We start from the raw sequence: 21,825 nt of genomic DNA on the forward strand, positions 1-21,825 counted from the left end.
AAAGGGCCTCTGAGAATTTCCACAAAGGCATTATCAGTTGTGGGAACAGATTCAGATGAGGCAAAGATCACAGAGTAGCAGCTTTGGATCCGGCCGATAGAGAAAAGCAACAGTTGGAACACTCCTGGGACCCAAGAAGAGTGACTACCTCCAGCACACATGCAATGGAGAAATGAAAGGTGTAGGACTTGCAGACCCAGTGTTTTATGTGGAATGAGGCTTCAGAACCCTGGGAGATAGTCATTGAAATTTCAGTCATTCCCATGCTGTTTCACCGGAGTGATAGAAGATAGTAAATTCCCAGTGATGCTTAGAGATAAACTGATACATAAAAGATCTAATACTTACTACACTAAATATATGAAATATCTTTTCCTGTTTTTCTGAAAGTAGTACAAACTTGGGGACAGATCACCTGAATTAGAATCTTTGCTTTGCCAATAACTTTCTTTTCCATGTTACTTAATACTTTTGTTTCTCACTTACTGTTTCTATAAAATGGAGGTAACAATATAGTTATATTTTAAATAAATTATTGTGTATGAGGCATATATTAATGCTCTATAAATTTAGTGACCACTATCTTTATTATAGTTGTAATTATTGTTTATCATAATTATTATTCAAGTGGGAAGAGCTTTTCATTTCAAATGCTAAGTCTGATCTTTGTCCCTACATACTATTTATGATCAGTAATTTATAATTGGTCATTTTGCAGATTCCTTTTTCTCAGAAAAAAGGAAAATAATATTCAAGCATCATACAGGTTAAATGAGGATGTTTTATCCTTGAATTTACTATGTTATAATTATTTAAAGTATCTGAAATAGTGATACAAAACTAATATCATTAAGGGTGATGAGCTACTGATTATTCGTAATAAACATAATTGAATGCATATTACACTAACTGATTATCTTTCTAAAATGTAAGTAATTTTGCCTTTGTTAATAAGAACGATTTAGGTCATTTATGTGCAAATGATGCATTACTTATTTAAAAGAGAACACCACAGCTATTTACTGCTTCAGACAGGTCTTCGTCCTAGATGAACACATAACACATTCCCAGAAACTCATAGAGTTCATATAAACAAAATTCACACATATAATTTTACCTGGATGGCAATTTATTAATAAATTTTAGTTTGTGTTATGCGCTGCTTTAGGGTGACATAAAGTATTTCATAGGCAGTGACTATTTCATGGATAAAATAGTGAAAGATCACAGAAAGTCTAACACAACTATTCAAATAATGGTACTAACAAGCTTTTCAAATGTGAGTTACACAACCAGAAATGTTCTTTAGGGTTCAAAATAATTTCAATTAGATGAAAATTTGAACATTTCAAATTTACACTTATTTTAAATGTAGAATATTTTTATTTTTCCATACAATCTGTTCATTTATATTGACCATCAATTAATCTAAAGTGTGAAGGAAGATTCAAAGATTAACTTACTTAGTCTTTGTTTTATTAAAATGTCCTATAAATAGATAGCACTGTTTGACCATTCTTAACTATGGTACAATCTACATTATATCAGGCACTCATTATGTTTACTAATAACTCTCCATGAAGGTTTAGTAGTAGATAGTGGAATTCCTATAAACTGAAAATAAAAAGTAGATTCTAGAATGTCATTTGTACTTTATATACTAGTCAGTCTTGAGATTATACTAGTCTGCTATATTAGCAGATTATACTAGTCCGCTATAGATCGAGTCATACAGGTTACACGTGGTAGAAATTTGCTAAAATATACTCTATGATAAGACTGATGTGTCAATGGCTTTTCTTCTGATGTTACTTTAGGTTCTTACAAGGAGTACAAATCATAGTACTTAGCCTATGTTTCCCCCTATTCTATGAGCGATGGAAATGATTATCATTTCCTTCTCACTCCCATATCCCTTTCATTGTCACGTGACTATTTTTAAATTAAAGTTATAGGGGTGACATTGATTAACAAAATTAGACAGGTTTCAATTGTACGTTTATAGGATGCATGGTCTGTGTACAGAATTGTGTGCCCACCATCCAAAGTCAAATACTCTTCCGTCATCATGCATTTGACCCCCTCTACCTTTTATTACCCACTTTCCCTCTGATAACCACAATATCGTTGTCTGTGTCTATATATTTTTTCTTTCTTTCTTAGAGAACATCCTTTTGCTCTTTTCAGTCAGCTGTAAAAAGGCTTTTCAGAGAAGTCCTTGACACCACCTTCTGGCCATTGCTGATAGAACTGCAGGTGTTCGTTTGTGCCAAATCCAATTACTGACGTTCTCTTTCCCGGGAGAAGACTACACACAGAGACAGCACTCAGGCCCTGTTGAGCATATGAGCATAAAGGCAACACAGTGCCATGCAGCCGTTTTTTACCACGTGCCCCCCCCCCCCCAGAAAAAAGAATATGTGGCAGCATAAGGAGTAAGCTTTGGCTCCTGGTAGCTTTGCCCTTCCTGGTTTTAGTTCCTGAAGAAATATTCTAAAATCATATTCACGCTTTGTTACTTATAACCAAGCCAATCTTTATAAGAAACCAATACCTATTTCTTATAAACAAATGCTCCTCTATTAAAAACTATGTATGGGAACTACTTTAAAGGACACATGGACCAAATCAAGGGGGAGGGTGGAGGTGGGGGAGGGAGGGGGGTTGGGCTGGGGTGGGGTGGAGGGATGGGGAGAAAAGGCACACAGCTGTAATTGAATAACAATAAAAAAAAACCTATGTATGCAATAGATAAGCAAATTAATGGGCAGAATAGCTTTAGAGTTGGGAGAAAGAGTACAAACGATAAAGATTATCCATCAAATGACAAAATAAACAAGCTGGAATTGATAATGGCTACAATTGTCAGGAAAATAAGTGAAATTGCATAATTGTAAAATTTAGCTTTTTCAAATATTCCCCCAATTGTAAGTCCATTCATTAGCCAACTCTGTAGTAGATGCCAATGGTGCTGCTTTGGCCATGAGTATGTTGGTAGGATAATTTCTTCAATTTTCTGAAAGATTAAACAATGAATAAAGGATCAAGTCTGGGACAATATAGTTCTGATGTTTTAAAATAATCATTTTGGATATTTCCAAATACAGATATCAAGAAATCAGTGAAGTAAACTTGTCTCAAGTTTAAAAGACTTCTACTTAAACCTTGGATTGGATACACTGTATTCTCTTTGGAAATTGTTATATACACATATAACTTATCTAGGGAAAAGGTGAAAACAGACAAGAAATTCAGGATAACACCTTGAAGAACTCAAATACATAAACGTGAAGTAGGTAATAACGATGAAGACTGAGCAGAGGCTAGAGATTTAAGGATAATAACTGAGGTGTGTATATCACGGAACCAAAGAAAGTATAATTAAAAAGTAAGATAAAGTGACTGAGAAATCATAAAACTGAAAAACACCCACTGGGCGGAAGGCATTGGCAAAAACGAAAATTGCTGTGCAGTGAGTGATAAAAGACAGCATCAGAATGGACTGAGTTGGTAGGAGGGATGTAAGCAGCATAAATATCTCTTTTGAAAATTTGGCAGTAATGTAGAGAATGAGTTAAGATGGCAATTTAAAAAAAGAGAGTGAGGCTTAAGGGGGCTTAAATTATTGTGATATTTAAATATTTTTTATCATTGTTCAAGCACAGTTGTCTCCACTTTCCCCCTACCACCCCCCCTGCCCCACCCACCCCCACCCCCCATCCTCTATCCTACCCCCGTTTGGCTTTGTCCATGTGTCCTTTATACATGTTCCTTCATGACCCTTCCTCTTCTTTCCCCCGTTAACCCTCTCAACCCATGCCTTTTGTTACTGTCAGTTTGTTCTTTGTTTCATTGTCTCTGGTTGTATTTTTCTTGCTTGGTTGTTTTATTGATTATGTTCCACTTATAGGTGAGATCATATGGTATTTGTCCCTCATCCCCTGACTTACTTCAATCAGCACAATGCTCCCCAGTTCCATCCATGCTGTCACGAGGGGCAGGAGTCCCTTCTTTCTCTCTGCTGTGTAGTATTCCAGTGTGTAAATGTACCATAGTTTTCTGATAAAATATTTTAAATAATATAAATTTGGGGTGCTTAGGGCTAATTTTAAAAGATAGGAAAAATTTTGTAGAGTAGCGTGTGAAGATAAAGAAGAGAAAACATTAATCAATAAAGTAAGGTTTCCTAGAAGACAGTATATTACGTAACATAGAGCCTAAGAAGAAAGAAAGGCATTAGATGAAGAGAGACATGTTGGTCCTTAGACTAGGGTTGCCAGATTTAGCAAATAAAAATATATAGTTTCCAGTTAAATATCAATTTTAGGTAAACAATGAAATTTTAGTATAGGTATGTCCAATATAATATTTGGGTCATTGTTATACAAAAATTTTACTCGTCATTTAACTGAAATTCATATTTAACCAGACATGCTACAGTTTTCAGGCAACCTTACATAGGATCCAAGTAAGACATTTATCAACTACTTCGCTAGACCTTGGGTTTAGCAGGCTTCTCCTTGGCCCTCCTTTGGCCATGCTTGACAGCACAAGTGAGAAGTCCTTGGAATCAAGTAGCCTCATGCATGTAGAACCCATGACCAATCCTTCTAAAACCCAAGCCACTAGGATTCCAAGAAAACATGGATGAAGTTATTTCCAAGGCTGCTTTGACTTCTTCCCCATTTCTTCCTAGAGGGACGCCAGTGCCAGGGTGCCCCAGCATGTACAGCCTGAAACCTGAGGTGCAGCCAAAGGATAGCTTCACTTAGATGAATGCTTCTATGTACAGTATGATAAACATGCCATACGCATTCTAAGCTGCATTTTGTCTTGTCCACTGATTTCATCATTTCCTTATTTATGCAATAATTGATTATTTTATATTTTATTAAGGATGTTATGAATACAATGATGAATAAGTCATGGTTTCAGCTGTCCATTGGAAGTTGCAGACACAAAGCCATATAAATAATTTTAGTGCCAGTAATATGTACCATAATGAAGGTTTTATAACTCTACCTGTACTGTGAAACCAGTTTATACTTCTTTTTAATAATGAAATTTTTATGCATACAAAAACTGTAGGCAATAATGTAAGAAGTGCTCTCTTAACTACTATTTTGAATTAGCAAATATTATTTTGTCACATTTGTTTCAGATCTTATTTTGTAGTCAAATTAATTTACCCACTTGTCTAGTCACTAGAAATGGTAACCCTTATTATTCCCAAAGACATTTAGAAAATTTTCTTTTACATATGCTATTGTAAAATATAGAAGAAGAACCTCTTCATAATTTACCTAATTTCCTGAGTATAGCTGAGCCCAAGGGTAAGAATGACATTTTTTTGTGAAAGTTTAGTAGAAATTAAGATCATATGAATACTTTTCTTTAGGTTGGTAATGACTCATTTATGCCATCAGAAATTTCCAAGAATTAAATGGCTTCTTATGTGCACTTCATCTTCTAAGACCTGCCTCATTTATTGCCCAATAATTAAACCCTCCCAGAATGACAGATACAATAAAATTATTTTTTCTCAGTCGACAATACCTTTCCCCTCCTTGAGAAGTGTTCTGCCTCCAATGAGCCTGACATATGGCCTAAATAGTCATTAATAAAATGATATGGTCCTGAAATTTAGAATAATTCAATTTCCAATAGCACTCTCTTTGGTATATCATCATATATCCTTTAGTAAACTATGAAATAAACATTAAGTCTTCATGCCCTACTTGTTTTTTGTTCAGATTTTTTCATATCCTCATAGACATTTTTTGATCCAAACACACATGCTCCAGACACCCATATACATGCATTCACATATTCTAAGATGGTAGAAAAATAAAAACAAAGGAATGCATTTTATACAAAATATTCTCTAAATCAAAATAGTGGTGTATTTATTTTCCAAATAGGATGTTGAACTACTTAAACAGAAGCATCTTAAGATTTCTTAGGTTAAACCACATGAAATTAAGATATTAACATTTTTAATTTATTTTTATGTAAATGTGATGGTCAATTTTATGTGTCAATTGCTGGGATAAGGGATGCTCAGATTAAACATTATTTAGGGATTTATGAGTGAGAGTGTTTCCAGCCCAGATCAGCCCTTGAATCAGTGGACTCAGTAAAGTAGATTGCTCTTTCTCATGTGGTGGACGTCATTTAATCCATTGAGGGCCTGAATAAAACAAAAAGGTGATGGGGAAAAAAAGAAATTAATTCTTTTGCTTCCTGTGGTGGGGAGATCTGCCTGCAGAGCGCCCCCCCACTGGCCGCTTCAGATGAGAATATGTTTACCAAGACATGATCTGCTTGGGGAGGAAAGGTAGCCGATCTCTCAGAGGAGGACCAGGAGCCTGTTCCTCAATGGGCTTTTACTGGGTTCAGTTTGCACAGGAATATAGGTAAAGCTCATCAATCATTGTCAGGCAGTAAGGATCAAACAATAGATAACATTCAAAGAACTCTGAGGGCTTATTGTGAGTCAGGGTCAGATAGCCAAAGGGCCATAAAACTTTGGGAAACAAACTCATTTTGTGCTTGGACCCTTATCATTTAAATTGAGGGTATTCTTAGCAAAGCAGGTTTCAGGGGATTTTATGCATTCTTTCTTAGGCCTGATCCCTGGAGGAACCCGCCCTTTCCAGCACAGGTATGCACTGGCCTCCAGCATTGTTTCAGGCTTAAGTCAGGTCAGGGAAGTTAGGCAACCAAGAGATTAGGAGACTTCTTACAGATAGAATGAGGACTCAGGCTACATCAAAGCTGAGGGGTGAGGGCCCATCATAGTCCCCTAAGTCCTTCCCTTTTCTATAGTCCCCTAAGTCCTTCCCTGATGGCCCCTTTGTGACCAAGCCTGCCTTAGGCCATCCCTCCCTTGAGGAATCTTACCCATCATTGGCTAACCAGTCATCTGCTAGGGCCAAGCAGGGTGAAGTGAAGGGAGCAGAGGCTGCACCCCTGCTGGGAGGATAAGCTTTGTCTCCTTAGTGGCTTATGGTCCCAAGGTCTCTCACTCAGCCTTAGCCATGGGGGGTTACAGCTTCTGAAACCAGGCAGGGCAGTTCCCAACAGCTTCCTGCCATCTTACTTGAGCTGGAATGCTGGTTTCCTCATGTTCTTTAACTAACTACTAAATCATTGGCTTCCCTTGTTCTCAAGTCTTTGGACTCAAACTGGAATTACACCATCTGCGTTCTTGGGTCTCCAGTTTACAAGAGACATCTTGGGACTTCTCAGACTCCATAATCACATGAGCAAATTCTTAATAATAAATCTTTATATATATATGGTATACAAGATCTATATCTATATCTATATATCTATCATCTATCTATATCATCTGTATATCTTGTTGGTTCTATTTCCCTGGATGATCCTGACAAATACAATGGCCAAATAAGGGCATTTTCATATGATTTAATCTAAGAATTTAATTGCTTTGTTATATTCAAGGATTTCTTGAGAACAAAGATTTGAAACATGGTTTGGGTCTGAAAAATAGTAAGGGAGGCCCTAACCAGCGTGGCTCAGTTGGTTGAGCTGTTTGATTCCCGATCACAGCATATGCCTCGGTTGCAGATTTGATCCCAGTTCAGTTGGGGAGTGTACAAGAAGCAACCAATGGATGTTTTTCTCTCACATCAATGCTTCTCTCCCTCTCTTTCTCCCTCCCTTCTCCTTGCTAAGTAAATAAATAAATAAATATCTTTAAAAATAATTAGGGAAGAAATCTACTTAGAATAAAAGCAGTATGTACCACAGCTTCAATCACACCCTCAGCAACATTCTGTTACAGGCAAATACAGAGTGGGGCAAAAGTAGGTTTATAGTTGTTCATGTGGAAAATAATGCAATAGTTAGTAAATAATAATACAAAAAGAAACTGTTGTGTGTACTCACAACTGCAAACCTACTTTTGCCACACTTGTATATATCCCAATATATCCCAGTACATAATGATAATATATTATAAAGATTATATATTAGATTTATAACATATCATATAATAGAATTATAATATAATATATTATATTATATGATGCATGGTAATGCATCATTTGCACATATTGTACTATATTATATTATAAATCTATACGTAAAAGATTACATATAGCCCTGGCTGGTGTGGCTCAGTGGATTGTGCTCCGATCTGCAAAGCAAAGGGCTGCTGGTTCGATTCCCATTTGAATTTTGGGCACATGCCCGGGTTGTGGGTCAGGTCCCCAGTCAGGGGCACACAAAAAGCAACTGATTAACATATTGATGTTTTTCTCCATCTCTTTCTCTCTCTCTTCCCCTCTCTCTAAAAAAATGAATAAATAAAATGTTTAAAAAAATAAAATAGAAGATTTGTGATATATGGTAACATTTAAAGCAAAACAAACACATCTATGTGGACCAAAGTGATATTGAACCATAATATGATAGAGGATAAAGACATAAATCTACAAGGATTCTAAGACAAGTATTTAATTCCAGCTTACTACAGAAAACCAGAAACATTGCATATATTAGAAAAAAGATATATCAGGCAAATACTATGTAAAATAAAGTTGATCTAATTACATTAATATATAAAAATGGATGAAATACAAAAGACAACCACAATAATAAAGACCAAACATGTTAGCAACATTATAAATTCATAAACATAAATAAGAATCCCTAATGTAAAGGCACTTAATATACTTGATAGATATAGAGCAGAAATGACATAATTATAGAAAAGAAATTAAAAATTCATGACCTCTGTGGAAGTTTTCAATGTAATAGTTTTGGAGGCATTTGTGCTTCATTAAGTCAAAATTCTGAAATAAATTTGAGACACATGGAACACATAATTAATAATTCCATAATAAAAAAGATGCCATAGCAAGCACAGATTAACAAAATTAAAGGATAGATTTCTTTATTTCAAAAATTGTTTAGGCATACCTACCAAAAGAGTAAAAAAGATTATACAAGAAGAAGTCCAGACATCAACACAGAAAAAAAAAAAACCCTTAAAAATCATTAAAGTAGAAAATAAATAACTATGCCACTTATTCTGAAAGTATAGATAAAATTACCAATTTCTGAATAAAAACACATTCTCAAATTGTTTAGTAAGAAATACACATGAGTATAGAAAGGATCACAACAACTATAGAATGGTTACTAAAATTGGGGGGGGGAGGAAAATGCCCTGCGCTGTTCCAAGAAAGACTCCAAGCTCAGATAATTGTACCCAAATTTTACACAAATTCAAAAAGTCAATCAATGGGCAAACATAGAAGTATGTATGCCTGATTTTAAGGGGTGTTTTGAATAGTGTCCTCCAAAAATTTTTGTCCACCCACAAACTTAGAATGTGACCTTATTTGGAAATAGGGTCTTCGCAGAAGAAATTAGTTACAAATAGATCATACTGATTTAGGATAGGTCCAAAATCCAAGGAGTAGTGTCTTTAAAAGAGAAATGGTGGGAGATCCTCAGGCAGGATCAACACAGATGCACAGATGCACAGAGGAAAGGCCAGGTGTTGATGGAGGCAGAACCCGGAGTGATGCAGGATACATTCAGCTTGCGGGATGCGAGATGCAGGATTGCCGGAAACCACCAGAAGCTAGGAAGAAGAAAAGGAGGATATTTCCCTAGATCCTTCAGAGGGAACAGGTTTCTGCTAACACCTTGATTTCAGACTTTTAGCCTCCAGAACTGTGAGGGAATAAGTTTCTGTTGTGTTAAGCCACCTAGTTTGTGGTAATATTTTATGGCAGCCAATAGAAACCAACACATGAGGTGGCATAGGTATGATTGTAAACCAAGATAAGAAAACATGAGAAAATTTTGTTAGTCTCACTTATGATCATCAAATTAAAAATCCTTTTTTAAATTATTCAAAAATTGAGTTCATTGTGTATTTAAACTTCATGGCTAAATAGAAGTGAGGCACAAATGGTATTAACAATTATTATCTATGACAAAGATTAAGAGACAAACTTGCAATGGTTTTCTTAATAAATATGAAAATATAAATATAAAATAAATGGTTTCTTGATAAATATAAAAACTTCAACATTTATTGCTGATTGTAAAAAGTGAATCCCTTAACAAAATGAGGCTAGATGAGAAATAACTTCATAACTCATATCTATCTAAAACTCCTGGCAAAACATAACACTTGTAGACATTTATAGAAGCTTTAAGCATATTGTCAGAAATATCAGGAAGAAACCAAGAAACCTCTCACATAATTACTATTCAAAGACAAGATGCTATGGACATTGTCAGGTGTCTACAAAAGAAACAACAGATACATAGACTGGGAAAATTTGTCTTACTTATAAACAATAGGATTTACAAGGAAACAAATTGTCTCTCACATTACCCTCTCAGGAAATCTAAGAGAATTTATTTGTTGTCTTAATTAAACATTAAGCAAGATTCCTGAGTGTGAGTTTAATGCACAAAAATTCATATCTTTCATATAAGTAAGCCATGGATAATGTAATATTTTTAAAGGATATTATTTATAATAGCCAGGAACCAATACTTCCAGAGTTTCTTAGAATAAATTAAAGAAATGGGTAATAATCTATGGCTAATGTTAAAAAATATTGTCCACAGACAGAACACAAAACCTAAATATTATGTTATATACTAGATCCATGCAGATAAGAAAGTACAATGTTATAAAATGTAATAAATCTTTATAGCCACTGATAAAACCATTGTAATTTCAATTATGATCACCAGTATTTTCACAGAAATCAAGAAATTATTTTAAATTAATATGAAATTGCAAAAGAATGATCCTTAAAAAAACACAGACACAGTATTGACGCGGATCCCAGCCCACAGCAGCCTGTGTTGGGGCGGCAATAGACAGATACACATGGACTACCGAGTCCTGTGGAGGAAAAGGGACTGCACGGCCACTCTATCAGGAGGAGAGCGCATCGACCCTTGCCTTGACAGGCTTTTATTGCTTTTCTGGGTACAGTACATTGAAGATGATCCTCATTTACTAGGCACAGGTTTGCTTTAGGCCCTTACAGAAAACAAAGGAGAGGGTGTTGCTAATTACATAAAAGAAGGATATTTGCAAATGTAAAGGGAAAAGTGGTTAAGCTGGTTACACTGGTCCTTGGAAGGTTTAGCACAGACTTTAGGAGGTTACTTTAAAGATATGCAGTAAACATTTGCTGCCTGAACTCGGGGTAAGGGAGTTCTAGCAAAAAGCAAGTCTTAAAGCAGCCTAGGTACAGTGAGGGCCTAATTCCCCACAGGAGAACCTATCTGTGGGCGTGGACCCTACCTGCCGAACCTCGCTCCCCACTGGCTTTTCCAAGTAGGGGCTGGGCCACATTTCTCACGCTTGGAATGGTTTCCCATACACTATCCCTAGCATATGTGATAATGTTTGTAAAACTATACAAATTAAAACATCATGGTTACTAGTACAGAATTAGTCATATAGCTCAATAAAATAAAATACAATATCTGGAAACAGGCATAAACACTTCTAGGAACTGGATATACGATACAAGTGGCAATACAAAACATTAGCAAAAATATATTTTTTTCATTATTTTCCCCCTTTTATTGAATTTATTGGGGGTGATACTGGCTAACAAAATTACATAAGTTTCAGGTGCATCACTCCACAACACAGCATCTGTACTCTGTATTGTGTTCACCAACCCGTCTCTTCTCATCATCTTTTATCCCCTGCCACACACTCCTCCACATCCCTCACTCCCCTTCTCCTGGCAATCACCACACTGCTGTCAGTGTCCATGAGAGCTTTTTCTCTTTTTCTTTTATCTGTTACTCAACCCTTCCACACTCAAGCCGTCCAACTACCCCCCCTACTGGATGGCTGTCAGCCTGCTCTCTATCAGTCTGTCTCTATTTCGCTTGTTAGTTCATTTTGTTCATTAGATTCTGTATACGAGTAAAGTCATATGGTATTTGTCTTTCTGTGACTCTTATTTCACTTAGCATAATGTTCGCCAGGTCCGTCCATGCTGTCACCAAGGGTAAGATCTAATTCTTTTTACGGGTGAATAGTACTCTATGGTATAAATGTACCACAACTTTTTTATCTACTCATCTACTGATGAACACTTGGGTTGTTTCTAAATCATGTCTATTGTAAATAATGCTGCAATGAACATTTGGATGGATACATTCTTTCAAATTAGTGTTTCAGGTTTCTTCAGATAAATTTCCAGAAGTGGAATCAATTTTTATTTTTTTGAGGTAACTCCATATTGCTTTCCACAGTGGCTGCACCAAACTGCATTCCCACCAATGAAGTGTGACTGCTCCCTTTTCTCCCCAACTTTGCCAGCATGTGTTGCTTATTGATTTATTGATGATAACTATTCTGACAGGTGTGAGGTGATATCTCATGTGGCTTTAATTTGCATTTTTCTGATGATTAGTGAGGTTGAGCATGTTTTCATATGTCTATTGGCCATTTGTATGTCCTCTTTGGAGAACTGTCTATTTAGGTCCTTTCCCCACTTTTTAAATTGGGTTATTTTGGGTGTTAGCTTGTATCAGTTCTTTATAAATGTTGGAAATTAACCTTTTATTATATGTGTCCTTGGTGAATATATTCTCCCATTCAGTGGGTTGTCTTCATTTTGTTTTTGTTTCCTTTGCTGTGCAAAATCTTTGTAGTCTGATGTAGATCCATTTGTTTATTTTTTACCTTTATTTCCCTTTGCTCAAGGAGATATATCAGAAAAAAATATTGTTATGAGAAATGTTAGAGATTTTACTGTTTATGTTTTCTTCTGGGGTTTTTATGGCTTTGAGTCTATCATATTTAAATCTTTAACCCATTTTGAGTTTATTCTTGTGTGTGAAGTGAGAAGCTGGTCTAGTTTCATTTTTTGCACATATCTATCCAATTTTCCCAATACCATGTATTGAATAGACTATCTTTTATCCATTGCATGTTTTTGCCTCCTTTGTCAAATACTAATTGACTATAAAAGCGTGGGTTTATTTCTGAGGTCTCTATTCTGTTCCATTGATCTATATGTCTGTTTTTATGCCTGTACTATGCTCTTTTGATTCCTATGACCTCACAGTATTGTTTTATATCAGGTAGTGTTATTCTTCCAACTCTGTCTTCTTTATCAAGAGTACTGTGGCTATTTGGACTCTTGTGGTTCCATATACATTTTTGGAATATTTGTTCTAGTACTGTCAAATAAACCACTGGTATCTTGACAGGAATTGCACTGAATCTATAAAGTGCTTTGGGTAGTATGGACATATTAGTGATGTTAATTCTTCCTCTCTGAACATGGTAGCAAAAAAGGTATATTGTTCAGTGTGTAAGATTGAGTAGTTAAGTTACCCCTCATCACACATACATTTAATACATACTTGAATTAAATACTGAATATACTTTAAAAGAAATGTTAATCTGTTACATAAGTATATAGTAGAATATCCTTAGAATATGGGTAATGGAATTTCTTAGACATAATTGAAAATGGTTGATGAGTTTGACTACATCAATATGTAAAACAAATTTAAGACAAAAATGTAAAAGTCTATAGGAACACAAGTAAAAGACAAATAGTGTAGTGCAGATATTTGTAACCACAAAATTAATAATGCTAAGATACAGAATATATACTGTATTTTTTGGGCTATAAGATGCACCAGGCCATAAGACACACCTAGGCTTTAGAGGGGGAAAATAAGAAAAAACCCCTGCTCCACTGCCCTCCCCTAACACCCACATCAAGCCAGGTAAGGTACATTTGGACTATAAGATGCACCCCCATTTTCCTCCCAAATTTGGGGGGGGAGTATGTCTTATAGTCCAAAAAATGCAGTAAGTAGTTTCTAGAAATCAGGAGTAGAGCACATAAATATTTACCTGAATAGAGCCAGTTTTGCACATTGCATATATGAAAATATATTCAACCTGATTAATGATCAAAGGAATGCAAATTAAAATGTTATATTGCACATTCGACAAGTGGCAAAAATTAAATAACTTACAATAATTATTGAGAAAGATTTGAAGGGAATTAGACTTTGCTTGCAATTCTAGTAGTTTTACATATTTTTAGAACTGTTTTGGAAAATACTTTTGCAAAATTTAGAAAACATTTAAAACATACTTACCCAGCAATTCTACTTCTAGAAAGACATTTTCATATGCACACAGAAAACATGTACATGTGGTCCTGGCCAGTGGTTCGGTTGGTTGGAGCATCATCCTATACACCAACAGGTATAGACGGTTTGATTCTCGGTCTTGGGACATGTCCAGGTTGCAGGTTCTATCTCTGGTGAGTATGCGTATGGGAGGCAACCAATCGATGTTTCTCACCTTGATGTCTCTCTCTCTTTCTCTCCCCCATGCTCTCTCTTTGAAAGGAATAAACATACCCTTGGGTGAAGATTTTTTAAAAAAGGAAAATATGTACCTGTGTGTTACTATCAGAATTGATATTAAAATATAAAACTAAGTATGCCTATGATGTAATGAGTTGTTTAATACATGACAATTAAATAATGTACTATATTTAAATAGCTTTCTTTTTTATGTATCTGAGAAGATATATCTTTAACCTCAATGTTGAGTGAGAAAAGGAATGTGACAAACAATGCATGCAATTTATTTAAGCTTTAAAACAATGATATTTTATAAATATTACATATATATGTCTTTATAGGAAAACTGTATCAAAGATAGATTAATACATAATTCCAATTGAATAAAATGGTTTCTTCCAGTGGGACAAGAGGTAATAAGATGGTGCTTGAGTGTATATAAGGGAAAAATTCAGGAGAATTCCTAAATAAATAAGTATTCTTAAATTTTATATTTTATGTTCTATGTGGATTTGATTTTCAATTTTTCATCCTATATGTTTTGCTTTTTGTACATTCTTAAAAGTTTTCTCTAACTTTTTTGTCTTATATCAATCATTTACCCCTCAAGTGACTCTTTATTTGAGCCTCTGTTACACATTTATATTTCTTATATTTTTGATTTGATTTTCATTTTCTCCTGTATAAGTTTTGTCAATCTTCTTGAGTATACATAGTTAATGTTATTAAATTCTCTTTTCTTTTTTTTTTGAAATTTTTAATTTAAGCCTTTATTGAATTTCTCCTTAAAATATCAAGAGAGAAAAATAAAACCAGGGATAATTTTCAAATTAGTTATACACTAGGGCTTGCATTCATAACCTGTGAGAAAAATAGCTTATGGGAAGTCATTTAAATTATACCCTAATGACAGAGACAGAGACCACAGTAGCCCCCCCTCCCTTATCCATGGTTTACTTCCTACACTTACTCTTGGTCAACCACAGTCTGAAATTTTTAAATAAAAAATTCCCCCTCATTTCCTCTCATTATGTGTATATGTATCATCTCACATCATCACAAGAAGAAGGAACAGTACAGTACAACAGGAATTTGGGGAGAAGGAGAAGAGAGAGCTTGAACAAAGACAGGTCGGTGAAGCCAGACGACCAAATTCTAAGATCTGTTTATAAATAAATGGAAGAAGACACTGAGAGGAAACCCCATAAATTGTGATGTGTTTTGTCTCTAAAGAAGTGGTCAATTTTATTATTTCAAAAATAAAAATTAAGCAAAAATAAGATTACATTATATTTTATCTCAATGTGAGATGTATGTTAAAACAAGGACAATTTATATTTTATTGACTCCTTATAAACTTTTTATTGTCCTCAGATATGTTATTATTTCTTAGTATGGTTACCCTCAATTTCATATAATTATAAATTAACTGTTACCAGTAAATAATTCATTTATTCAGAAGTCAAATTTCCAGCTTTTGACATGAGCCGAGAAGCAATTAATGCCTTTAGAAGAAATTAAAGAGCCAAAGAAGAGATACACAGAGATTGGGACTGACCGTGAAGTCTGTTGGTCCTGGGGTAAGGTTGGTGCCTGTGTCCTACGTGCTGCCAACAGCTGAAGAGGTGGCTTAATGTCATTCCCTCCTAGGAAATGGACACCTAGTGTTCCCAGAGACGTGGGCGTCTGGAAGTCAAGTTTAGAGCCTTACTGAGCCGGGAGAGGCCTACTTACTGACTCACTTCTCTCCCCTGTCACCAGTTTGTTACCAAATATGGAATAACAACCGGACAGATGAAGATTAAAATAACATAAATGTGTGACCACTTTTGTCCTGGCATCCCCCTCACACAATTAACCTTATTCTGCCTGTCTCAGATGACTCCAAATAACAATAAACTTTTGAGTCTAGAGCTTACCCCAAAAAACTTACCACTCAGAGGAGGGGAGACATTGGCATTGTAAAGACAAGATAATACAAAGGAAAAAAAATATTCACCTTGGAAAATTTGAGTAGACAATATATGGGTCCCTTTATATACAGTGGTTTTCAATTAGGAGCTGCAACCTCATCACCTCTGAGAAGTTTAGATACATATTTGCAAGGGCAACCTAGCATTGTCATTTGACTGGAAAATGCTATTGGCATTTGTTTTCTGAAACAGGAAATGTAGAACACCCTCTCATTTTCAGTATAAACTGACAAAATGAGGACTTGTCATTGACCAATATGCTAAGTGTGCCTGCACTGAGAAACACAGTTGGAATCTAACTCTGTTAAACACCCTTTAAACTTCATTAAAGACCCAAACTTTTAGTTATTTTCTTCACAAAATATTACATATACAGCATCAAAATTTGTCCTATATTTTGTGACATTTCAATGCTCTTCTGTAAAGTAGAGATCCTATTGGAGATATTAAAGAAACAACCTATTTATTTAGATGCATCTATCCTGTATAGGTAAATTAGGCTCACTTGAGACACGTAAGATAACTCAGAAATGTACTTCCGAGGTGTAGAAGTTTTAAACATGACCTGAATAGAGTGAAATTGGAATCGAAAAGAATGAAAAAGATAAACTTCAAACAAATGTGATTATGGCGGACTTTGTACAGTTAATTTTATAACCGAACTGCTATTTAACTCATTTATTTACCTATTTAATCACCATTTATACCCGCATACCCTCTCCCACCTCCAACCACCCCTCATCCCCATGATTGCAATCACCATACTAGTGTCCATGTCCATGAGTTCTTTATCTTTTTTTTAAAATATCCAATCCAACAGCAAGAATCAGAGTTTACAGAATTCTCAGAGATTGGTTCCACTATACAAATGCCTAAAATAAAGTTGTACTCTACATCTATTATTACACCTATATTAAACCAAGATAATTAGCTGATTTGAAAGTAATAATAATTTTTAAAATCCTCTTAAGAATTAATCTCCTCTAATGGCTACAGCTCAAGTAGTCAAATAAACTGAATTAAATTTTAGTTTTGTTTTCTTTTACTTCTGCTAAGCTTTCCGGTGCATTTGAGCACTTGCTTCTTTTTCATTTGTTTGCCTTTAAACTAATCCCCATTTTAAATGTTTTCTGATGTTGAAGAAGAGCACTCTGTTCTCCACACACATTTTAAAAATCTTTCCTATTCTTGTATTTTACAGTGTATTAATACTGCTTTCAAAACTCGAATTTAAAATCATTTTTAGGTGATTTGAAATTAAAATGCCTACTAAAGTTTAGGATTTGGATAAGGAATTAATGCATGCCATATTAAGGGAGTCTGAATTGTTTTTAATTTGATAGATAACAGAGAGACACAAGTGTGAAATATCTTTAGCATTACTTAAAGAGAATGGCACAGTCAAGAAAACATCTTCACAGGTTAATGAGAAAGTTTCATTAGTCAGTAAATGAAAGCTGCTTATCAAAAGAATTTCCTATAAAAGAACAAAAATAATTAAAAGGCATACAGATGAAAGATGTGAAAATAACTAAGAAATATTATATAAAGGTTTAAAAATCTCTTATGAAGTTAGAAATGTTATATAAACATATAATTAAGTTTAGTTATCTGGAAAAGACTACTAAACTTTCTATAATCTTGCATATTTTATCTTCATTTACTTTACAGCTTTATGCTCATAAACATGTATGTGGCATATATGTCACATCATTAAGGTTGCCAGATAGTAGTTGGAAAAAGGGTAAGTCCAAAATAAAAAAAAGATGTGAGAAAATTTATGAAGAAAATGTTGTATTAAAATAATAAAGCGTGCATTTTCCACTGCTTAACAATTTCTTGATTTACTTTTAGGATATAAAATTACAATTCATCACTCTGGTGAATTAATTGGGTAAGATAAATTGTGTTAGTCTCAAAAACAATTCTGTGGATAAAACAAGCCCCACATTTACATACACATATATTTGTAAAAATATGCGAATGAGAGAAGTGAGGATGGCATCATAGCACCCATCAATATAATTTTCCTAAATGCAGTATTACCGAGTGTCTCCAAGAAAGGAAATCAGACATCAGTAGTTTATGCGCACGCCCTTTGAACTAAATTCTTCTGTTGATCTCCTACTTGGGAGTTTGTGCCCTGGAGGAAGTAAGCTGCAATTCGACTCTTCTGTTCCAATGTTTACGTTTGTTAGTGCATTGAGCATCATAGTGGAGGAATGTGGCACATTCAGTCTTATTTCTGTGTGTATTCTCAGATCACTGCTAGAAATGACCATAGGCATAATCAATTCTAAAATAATAATATTTAATTCTAGCCTATATAAATTTTGCTAAAAAATAGAAGACAAAGTGATAATTCCATGTACGTTTCTGTGGCCATAGAATTAAGAAGAAATAAAACCATCATTTTTATAAAAATGAACCCTGTTTTATCAATTTAGTCTTCTGTTAGAGAGCAAAAAACCTGAGAGACTTAAGGAGCAGTAATAGATTTAATCTAACTAGATGTGTTTATTTTGACTTTCAAAAGTCAATGTATTTCTCCTCTGAGAAATACATTCCTCAGTTAAATACCATTGAAGCAGTCACTGATGGCCAAGCTCAGCTAGCCACTCACCCACCTAAGCATTCTTAAACTCATTTCTGCCACCTTCCTCTGTGGAAATTTTTGACTAGTTTTCTTTTTTACTTACATAAGAGATTTAGAATACCCCTTATATATTCATATTTTCTATATCATCACAATTTGGGAAGTATCTTTTTATCATGTAATTTCAAAAATATCTCTTTATTCCACAATCACAGAAAATGATTTTATATTTACTGTATAAGTCCACAGCCCAACTATGGTCTTCAGGTTTCCAAAACCTGTTCTATATTTGTAGTCAAATCAGTGTAAAGTGCCTAGTTACCTACAGCCTTTGATATAGTTTGTTTCCTAAGAGAATAATTAAAAACCCTTTTGGGGATACCAATTATTATGTACTTCATGCACTAGAATTTGGGAAGGGTCTTAGGTTTAACATGTGCTTGTACATCCTTTAAGTGCATTAAATATCTTTAGTCAATGCCTTGCCAAAGGACTTGAAAGGTATTCGTTAGGTTAGATAAGAGAATCCCCTGAGACTAGGGCTCTTCAAAGACCATCTGATAACAGTTTATTACCTGTCCCCCAGTAGAGAGACAATAGTGACATATTATTAAACAAGCTGCAAAACAGTTTAGGTGTTGTAAAATTTATGCGGTGGGTTAAAGTAAGTGCAAATTACTAGTGATGGGCAATAACACATATTTGTGGGCAATTAAATAGAAAAAAAAATAAAATACTGGTAATTTCCCACAAAAAGTTTGATAAGCACTGACTGTGATTATACTGGTTTGATTTAGGGTTGCCACATACAATTTGTGTCTAAATACTTTAATTCCATTTCTAAATAGAAAATTAATAAACAGAGTAAAAATGTGGTCTTACAAGAGGTTGGGAGGAGAAGATAATCCAAATCTAAATATGATATGTGAAATACAGTTAAAAATGGTTGGCCTTAATAGCCATTTTTGAATAATTATTAATATTTTAATGTTATGAAATAATACAACAAATATTAAATATTTGTTGAATCTGTGTCTTTATAGCTCATTCAGAACAGAGTGCAGTCTTATTTGTTTAATCTTGCTCCTCATATTTGGCACTTACTGAAGATGAGAAGTAGATGGGGCACATATACCATGTTTTATAAATTACGGATGACCTGAAGCTAAGCACATTATTTATTTTCTACAATTGTTACCTCAGTTGATCCTTGTGACTAAATTTTTCATAGCATTCAATTTAAATCACTTAAAGACCCAAGTTTTGAATTCATTGAAAAGATGTCCTCACTGAGGAGAGATGATAGTGGTATCTTCTGTTTGGTACTTTAATAATAACAAAGTACTTCCATGTGATCCTCACAAAAAAACCTGTGACACAGGGAAGTATTTCTTTTCATTTAATAGAATGAAAAATCAGCACTAAGTAGATGAGACTGAGACTTGAAGTAAATCAGCCAAGAAGTCAACATTTGCACCACACTCCATGAAACAATAGGAGAATACATGTATTTTCAAGTCCCCATGGAATAGTACGGACTAAGAATATTCTGGGCCAAAAAACAAACCTCAAGAAATTTAAAGAATGGAAATTACAAAGTATATATTTTCTGATCATACTTGAATGAAACTAGAAATTAATAACAGAAAGGCCATAATCTACAAATATTTGGAAATTAAACAATACATAGGTCAAAGGGGATACCTCATTAATGTACAATAAATTATTTTAAAAAATGGAACTGAATGAAATGAAAGTGCAATGTACCAAAATATGTGAAATCCAGCTAAAGCAGTACAGAGGAGAAAATACGTAGCACTAAACCTTTATTCTTAAAAACAGGAAAATTTTGATTTCAATAATCTAAGTTTATACTTAAAGAAACTACAAGAGAAAGTAAAATCAAAGTGAAAGGAAAATAATAAAGATAAGAATAGAAATCAATTCCATTATATATAATTTCATTTCTAAAACATTCTAGAAATGACTACAAGTAATTGAGAAAAATCATTCAAACGAAATGCTTATTACTTCAAACATTTCAATGAAATTAGTAAAGCTAGAATGACAAAAATAAACCAGAGAAGAGATGGTACAAATCACCAGTACTAGGAGTGAAACCAAATGTCGCCATAGATTTTGAAGTCAAAATCTATGCTCAAATAATACAAACAATTCTATGCTCAAATATGACAACTTAAAAGAAATGGGCCAATTGTCAAAAAACCACAAACTGACAAAACTCAACCAAGATAAATAGTCAAACTGAATAGTTTTATAACCATTAAATATGTTTAATTTATAATTATAAACTCCTGAAAATGCATATGATTTATTATATATTTTGCCCAATATTTAAAGTAGAATTAAAGCCAATTTTCTATAATCTTTAAAAAAATAGAAAAGAAGAATTACTTCTCAACTCAGCTACTGTACAAAAGTTGACTGGTATTAACTTGATGCCCAAAACAGACTAAAACAGTAACAAAAAAGAAAAAAAACCTATCTCATGAACTAAGATATGAAAATCATCAACAAAATACAGCTAATCTAATCCAGCAGAGAATACAAAGAATTACACAACATGAGTAGTGGGATTTACTCTGGGTATGCAAGAAGGGTTCAACATATGAAAAAAAAATAATTGTTGTAATCTAATATACCAATAATCTAAGAAGAAAAATCATATATCCTATTAATTGATTCAGAAAAAGCCTTTGACAAAATCCAACATATATTCAACATAAAAATTATCAAAATAAAGTAGAAACAGAGATTAATTCCTGTTTGATAAAAAAAAATAAGAGCAAACCAACCAACCAAGCAACAACAACAAAATAACCCTTCCCACTGACATCATTTTTAATGGTAAAGACTGAATGCTTT

This window comes from Desmodus rotundus, chromosome 2, assembly GCF_022682495.2.
Source record: "Desmodus rotundus isolate HL8 chromosome 2, HLdesRot8A.1, whole genome shotgun sequence".
Taxonomy (NCBI): Eukaryota; Metazoa; Chordata; class Mammalia; order Chiroptera; family Phyllostomidae; genus Desmodus; species Desmodus rotundus.